Below are 8,627 nucleotides of genomic sequence, written 5' to 3'. Positions count from 1 at the left end.
AGCATGAAGTAATCTATATATATCGTTTCATTCGTCTGACTCATCACTGTTGCCAAACCAAGTATCCCAGGCACATAGTGAAAGAGATAGTTCACTTTCCGATTCTTCATTCGTTCCGGTTGTTCGGGAAGTGTACGGCCCACAAGCACTCTGATTGGGTCTTCGTGGAGTCTTGCAATCTTCCCACCACGCTTTGACTGCTTGTTCTGCAGAAAATTGTTCAAGAGAGGGACCTTCAACATGAATTTCCATGAAATCACTAAGCGTGTCACAATTGAGCCTTGTTCTGCGGTCAGTCTTGATACGTTTCAGGGACGAAAACATTCTTTCCACACTGCCATTCGAAAAAGGAAGGCTGAGGCACAATTCACAAAGGACAAGGACATCTTTCCAACTGCTGGCATCGGAACAAATATGGAGATTGTACCATACTTTGTGGTACTTTTCTCTCTCAATTGACAAGTATTGTCGGGCGTATTCGACTACCTCTTCCATTTATCTTGTAGACCGAGAAGATTCACGCCTGAAGCTTGCAATGGCTCTTTGAACATTGTTGCTATCAGTTCTACCGAGGCTAAAACTTCACTTAATGCCTTGTCCTCAGGAGAGTTATTTGAATCAGACTGCTGAGATTCGCTGGTTTGTTTGGATGATGTAGCGCCAAGTCTGAGTGTCCAGGAAAACCAGGATTGCTCGCAGAAGCTTCATATCTGACCATTCAAGCCTTTCTCACATATTTTCTTCAAGTTGACGTACATCAGCCAATGCCTGATTCTTGCAAGATTCGAGCATTTCCTCATCAACTCGCTTCAGAGTGGCTCCTTGGTATTCATTGCCATTCTGTTACGAACAAGCTTCACAGTTGGCCATTGGAGTGGGTCAGCATCGGTTAGACTTTTTAATGCCTTCTTTGATTTCAGGATATTCTGAAGTTTATTACCAAGATTGGAATTGATGGCGGCGTATTTGTTGTCAAAGATGATCACGTTCCTTCTTAAAGTCTTAGGAAAAAGGATCAATCAGTATATCTGTTGGTCAGACAGCACAATAACATTGAGCTGGATCCGTAGACCCAGCTATACCTGGAAGGTATTCGTGGCAAACCGGGTTCAAGCGATCCAACAGAACACTGATCCAGAGTGTTGGCGATTTTGTCCCGGAGACACAAATCCTGCTGATTTTGTAACGCGTGGAGAGACATTAGAAAATTTGGCAAACTATTCCCCTTGGTGGAATGGGCCACAGTGGCTTTATAGGCCCCCGGGTGAATGGCCCATTAATATAGTCGACAATGAATTGCCGGAATGTCCAGAAAGTAATCCGAAAGTGGTTTGTAACACAGCGGTATCCACCTTTCCGTCGCCATGCATTGATGTAGAAAGATCCGGACGTTGGATTAAGCTAGTCCGGATAACAGTATTCGTATTTAGAGCCGTAGCTTTGTTCAAAGGATTATTGAAACGGGGCGAGTTGACGAAAACCATTAATCAAACCCCAGAAATCACCGCTGAAGAAATCAAAGAAGCTCAAACGTATTGGTACCAAGAGATACAGAAGGCGAGTTTTGTTGAAGAATGGCGCCAATTACAGAAGAAAGATGGACTACCTTCAAAGAGTCCCATTCGCAAGCTGAACCCTTATTTTGACGAAAACGATAAGCTAATACGAGTCGGAGGTCGCCTACAGTTTTCTGAGTTACCAGAAGAGACGAAGCATCAAATCATCTTACCCGCAAAACACCCAGTCGTGGACAAGATAATTATTCATTCTCACGAAACCCAAGCCTTACGTGCAGGTCCAGAAACAACTTTGGCTATTCTCCGAGAAACGTTTTGGATTTTTCGCGGTCGTCGTGCAGTTAAACGAGCAATCAATACCTGTCGCATCTGCCGAAAATTCCGAATTGGACCAGTCCAGCAGCAGATGGCACCCTTACCTGCTGAGCGAGTTACCTATTTTCCAGCTTTCACACACGTGGGGATTGATTTCACAGGACACTTGATTCTGAAGTCACAAAAGAAATCAGATAAAAGTCTTCAAAAGGCGTACGTTTGTATATTTTCCTGCGCTACCACCCGGATGGTGCACTTGGAATTAACGAACGACATGACAACAGAAGAATTTCTTCAAGCCTTACGTCGGACGTATAACCGTCGAGGACTATGCAATACGTTGTGGTCAGATAACCAAACTACGTTTAAGAAAGCTGAAAAAGATATCCAGTGGTTGTTCGAAGCTTCAAGTCAGAAAATGAATAAAGTATGGAAGAAATTAGACCCTTCTCAACTACAAAGAGACGTCCTCAAAAGGAAACAAGTGGAAATTCATAACAGAAAGAAGTCCTCATCGTGGTGGTTGGTGGGAGCGAATCTGTCGTTCGCTGAAAGAACCTCTTAGAAAAATCTTGGGGAAAGCTCTGTTGACCTATACTGAAATGTATACTGTTTTAACCGACATTGAAGCAGTTATCAACTCGAGACCTCTCACGTTTATCGGTGATGATAGTAAAGACGGTCAAGCTATCACACCAGCACACTTGGCATTAGGACGGAGCTTGAAAGCTATCCCAGATGTAACAATTGGGTCAAGTCCCATACCACCAGTATCGTCAAGATTTTTGTATCGACAAAGTTTAATTAACCGTTTCTGGCGGAGGTGGCTGACGGAATATTTACCACAACTGACGATTCGCCAAAAGTGGTTGGAAGAGAAACCACCGTTAAAGGTTGGAGATGTTGTGTTGATGTCAGAGGACAATGTCAAACGCGGAAATTGGCCATTAGCTATTGTTCAAGAGGTACACATGGGAAAAGATGGCCTCATTCGTACAGCCACACTACAGACTAAGTCAGGGCAAAGGCGACGATCGGTACAGAAGTTATATTTATTGGAAGAAGCTCGCAGCGTAGAGGAAGACTTGAGAAATATGGAGAAAGTAGAGCAGAGTCAAAGTTTAGAGATTGCCCCGGAGATATGCGATCAGAAAATTCAAAAGCAAGCTGTCCAAAGAAAAAAAATTAGGCAATGTACCGAATTTAGACACTAAGTGTCAAGGCGGGCAGAATGTAAAGTATTCCCGCTTTGGGCGTGTGATAAAGGCCCCAAGTAGATTGGGGTCGTGATAAACAATATTTTAATTAGCATTAGTATTAGTATTGACAATTAGTGTGTTTAATGACTGTGACATTTTTTAACTATATGCAAAAATTAACTAAAAAATATGATTATGTGTGGATAGATAGAGAAGGACGATTACATGTAAAATTAAAGATATATTTTCACAGGCTAGAAGCGAGAATTTAAGTACTTTTACAAGCTTCACAGTTGGCCATTGGAGTGGGTCAGCATCGGTTAGACTTTTCAATGCCTTCTTTGATTTCAGGATATTCTGAAGTCCCAGCACGATGTCTAACTTTTTTGCTTGCAGTGCTTTGCTGAGTATAGATGGCGCCTTTAGAATATCCACGTGCAAAGCGCACCCTATGAGCATCTTCCCCTGCTGCCACTTCAAAAGAAACCCTTTCAATCGAGATCTATCTGCACTACTGATTGATCTATTTTCTATCAAGGTCATTAAGTGAGACATATCTGTGCTGTACCGTTCAATAATTCTCTGCAGTGCTTCTCGTTTGTGCAAAATCCAGCGGCTACCTTCGGAACGAAGCGGCGTATTTCCACTATCCGGGAACTTGAACACCTCCTTCAGGTCACTGACAAGATCAGTCAGCTCTTTGAGTTTTTTGGGCGACCTAGAGTCTTTGCAGGCGAGCTCCAATCTATGAGCATAGTTGTCGCTGCATTTTGCCTCTCATTCCATTTTGACTCGCGACGTTAACTGAAGCTCCATCAGTGCCACCACCGACCAGGATTGGTTTGGTCTCCAGCACGCTGGTCTTGCTTAATACACTGCTTTCCCCGGGAGCCGATGGACCAATAGCTCCCACTGCTTCCTGGAGGCATCCAATCAGCCCGTCTGCATCGGCTTTCGCTGGCACTTCAAGGCTAAGATACCTGGCGAAAGTTCCCACTTCACAAACTGCATCATCTTTTTGAAAGCCCATGATAACGATGAGTTCATCTTCAACGTTACCAGCATCAGTTGTGCCATCCATTAGACAGCTGTAAAAGTGCATGGTTGACAGCGTGTTAATGAAAGTAGTGCGTTGGCTTTCTGCTATGTAGTGAGAAAATGATTTGGCAGAATCTTTCGTGGTGTATGACTGCCCTAAATCAACCCCATGACGACTCTCTAGTTGGTGAATTGCGGGGTACTTGCGGAATGCCAGGTTTTCTTCAGCAAGGACATAGCAAATGTCAAACTTTTTGCACAAATTTTCCTGCAGTGGTTTTTCCATCGATAACATGTTTCGTGCAATCGGAGCGTACGATGTGATTGGAGTATTTGTGACTTTAGCTTGCTTGGTACGTAGCAAGGACATTGATAGCTTGTGCTGATCACATTGAGCATGATCAATTACATTACACAACTTCTGGTTAGCCGTTCCGATGATCCATGCAGCCGAAAAGTTCTTCATCCCCCGTATGTTGTTTTCGAATGTTCTGCATACCTGGCACCAAAGGCTTGTGATCTCACTTTGTTGTTTTGTCACAGCGAAGCCAAGAAATCGTTTTGTGTTCTTTCTCTTCCTGCTTTTACCACTTCTGAAAGGTTGCAACTGACACCTTCCTCTTTGGTTTCTTAGCCTGATTGCCTGAACCGCCAGCCGAAACATCGATTGATCGCTTGGACGCCATATGAATATTTCATATTTTAAAAGTGCTAATTTAGTATTTAGTATATAAACATTGGCAACAGTGCAATATTTTATTTTATATTTGAAGTTTTGCATGATTTGCATGTGTTTCAGATTTAAGCATGTGTTTCTACATGTGCGAAAGGATGGCGTGAGATCTGAAAGTAGGCTGGGTTCCATAATTAAATATTCAAAATGGCGATCTTTACAACAACAAATTATTGAATTGCGGCAGATCGAGCAGTAAAAGAACTAAAACAGAAATAGAAATGACCAGTTTTCTTAAGACGATTTTTTTCTTCCAAATATTTATCTCTTGGACCTTCTTGGTAGGTTTATGTTTTCTTAAACTGGTAATCAAGTGACGAAATCTTAGTAATGAAATCTTTGTATATATTTGATTGGTCAAAAGGTCCGACCAGAATAACGTTGATCGGCCATTTGTTGTTTTTGTTCGGCAAATGGCCGACCGTTATAATCTACACTGGAGAAAATCTAACATCTCCTTTCTATGAATTTCTTGTCTTATGAAGGTTTGCATCTTTTCTTTTAATAAACAGTCGTTCTTCCAAGCTTAGTTTCTACCTGCCATATTGCAATTGCACAGAGCCCCCCTCCCTCCGGATGCCTCCGGTATAGCCACTGATCCACCTATAGTATGGAGTTCATTTGGAATGAGACGGGATCCAAACTCTTCCTTGACGCAAACGGTACTTGGGATCAACTATTTATAAAAATAATTCAATTGTCACCAACGAAAAACATATGTTATGTTTTATGCTAATATTTGTCTACGTTGCATATTGCAAATATATAAATATACATCATAATTACAGTAATATTTTCAATACATACATTAAAATAGCGCCCCAATCATTCAGCCGTGATGATTGATCTTCTTATCAGCACTTCTCTTCCTTCATAAATGAAATTATATGATGGGTCACTTGGGTTTTCTGCCATTTTTCTTGAGAATAATATTTAAAAATCTTTTGTAAAAATACTTCTCCCATTCCGCATGGTGGAAATTCCTGCCAAAATGCTAAAATAATTATAATGTGAAGTAGCGGTTGCCAGTAGCGCAGGCTCAATATAGCCGATACATTGTTCCGGTACAGTGCCAGAGAATCACCTCAATCGCGTAAAATCGACATGAAAATTCAAACAATTGCACGAGACACAATTTATGAATTCATGTTAAATTTTATATCATTTAAATTGAAATGTAATTAGTTATTCCATATATGGTTGATCCAGCGAAAATTGAATTCAGCAAAAAATTGTTAATTCAATTTTTAAAAAGTTATTTCAGAACGCCAAAGTAATTATTAATTCTGTTTTATGAATTTAATTTCCAAATGAACGAAACTTTCGCCCAAGGATCGATGTCTATACAAAAGTTGTGTCTTAATACCTGTTTCACTTCAAGACTTCTGACTTTTCTCCTCGCTTTCCTCAGGCTTGTAGAAGCTTAAATATCAGACAGATTCAAAAAGATCTTTTTCCTTCGTAAATTCAAAACACCGTATTTGTGGCGGAGGTGTACAAAAGATTCGTATTGCCTATATTCTTTGCACACAGTGTTTCCACTTTTGCAACACCTAATGGACCTTTTTCATAATGACGTCAAACGAGGAAAGTATGATGTTACACGAAGTTTGATTAGCTCAATAGTTTTGTGGAGCCAATCAAATTTCGTGTAACATCGGACTTTCCGTGTTTGACGTCATTATAAGAAAGGTCTATTTCCTGATTTTTTCCTTTTTTCGAACAAAATTTCCTTAAGCTATTTTAAAGATTTCCTTATACTTTCTTTCTTTCATAAAAATACTGTAACAACAATAACATAATGAAATTAAAAAATATCATGATTTGAAACATTTGCTGAACCTTAACTAACAGAGTTTTTGAAGAAAACAACCTATTAATATGAACAAATATAATACAAACAACAATGGTCAATATTTAGCAATTAGCACAGTCAAGATATGTTCAAGCAACTACTGGATTTTTTTGCAAAATTCAGCCTTTAAATTCTGTACATCATCAGCTGTAGCATTTGCTTTCATAGTAGACATCAAGTCAAACATATCTTCTACAGGCAAGGATGCTGTTGAGCAACAGGCATTTTTCATTCCAATCTTGCTTTGCAGAAGAGGAACCAAGGTCTCAGGTGAAAGACAATTTCTGCATTCTGATTTTACTTGCTTTAGAAGACTGAACAGTCTTTCAACAACTACATTAGAGAAGGAGAAGGAAGCCATTAAACCAAGGAAAATGAAAAGCCGAGGTAAGCAGATGGTAACTTAGCACACTTCACTTTAAGCCAGTATTCTTCCCAGGGTAAGGTGGAATTCAAATCATGCTCAAAAGGGTGTTGCCTCCATTGACAGTTGAACTCGTTAAGGTCTACCATGTCCTTTAAATATGGTAATTTCATTGAGATTGGTTGAGTGATGGTGGCCTTAGGTTAAATGCATTTTCAGGTAATGTACATTCCACAATATCCAGAATTTCTTGTTTGAGATCAAGACTTTGCTTGACTTGAATAATTCCTATGTTTCAATAAAGTTGAAAGACTGTGGCTATCCTTTACTGACTGTATTCCCCTTTGATGTTTCGCAGATTCCATATGCCACTGAATGCCAGTCTTACTGGAATTGATTTCCAGTTGACAAAACTTGCAATATGGTTCCGCTTTTCCATCTGTTCCTCTTCGCTTTTCTAACCATTCTTTAAATTCTTTTACATCTAGCCAGCTTCCAATAAATTTAGCCTCCGTCTTTCTACGTTTCTTTTGAGGGAGCTCCAAGTTTGACATGCATCGCTTGTTGGTTTGAAACCCTAACTTTGTTATTGTTATCGTATGTCGTTAATTTCCGTTTTGTTACTTCCTGCGACTACACGCGCAGCTGCACACAGTTTAATGTTTCTTTGTATATCACTGTCAACTAGAGTATGGTCACTCTACTCTACAATTGGTTATTTACGTTTATGTTCGAACTCTATCGACGGTATTCAGCAGCAGTTTGGTGTGTGCGCCAACTAAAGTAAGACTCTATCTTTGTGTTATTATAGTTTGTAAACATATGTAGCTACGTTAGTTGATTTATTCGTATTTAGTGCATGCCTGTTATAGTATTTAATTTGCCTAGATTGCATGACTTAGTGCGGTTTAATTCTTGTATTTTTAGTTTGAACGTTACCCACTATAATTCTATTCCGCGATCACTCTATTCAATATTCCGTTACCGGATTGATCAGTTACCATATACCTTCAACCGCACAGTATTATAAACTTTATCATTAAAGATACATTTTATAACCATTATCCGCGCACGTGTTATCCTATCATCGTGGTTAGCGAATTTAGTGGAGTTCAATTTGTGGCGTTAACGGCACACCAAAGCAGCGTAGCTCTCAGAAGAATTTGGGAGTTACATTAGTTCGAATTTAGTTCGAATTCTACTCGTTTGCATCGTCAGAATCAACGCTCTATTGTGCTTCAACAGTAATAGTATCCCGCTAGCCTTGTGTGCGGCGCGTTGTAAACCATCTGGTTCAAATCTCATCACGGCGCGGCGATAAACGCGACCTAAGCCAATAAACATTGTCTATCGCGAACCTTCAACTTTCAATGGAACAATCTATAGCAATCGATGACCTAAAGAAGGCTCGTAGCAGCGCAAAGGCCAACGTAACACGCAAAGTGAATCGGATTTCGGAGTCGATGCTTTCAAGCGACAGTGTTGACGTTGTCAAGGAAATGTCAATAGAATTACAACATGCTACAAGCGAATTTAAGGCTGCTCATGAGGCATACAACAAACAATTAACAAATGAAGACGATTTGGATCAGTCTGCCAGCTATTT

This window comes from Dendronephthya gigantea, unplaced genomic scaffold, assembly GCF_004324835.1.
Source record: "Dendronephthya gigantea isolate DGI-Jeju-01 unplaced genomic scaffold, DenGig_1.0 000599F, whole genome shotgun sequence".
NCBI lineage: Eukaryota > Metazoa > Cnidaria > Anthozoa > Malacalcyonacea > Nephtheidae > Dendronephthya > Dendronephthya gigantea.
The sequence above is the reverse complement of the archived record's forward strand: the minus strand, read 5'-3'. Positions refer to the sequence as shown.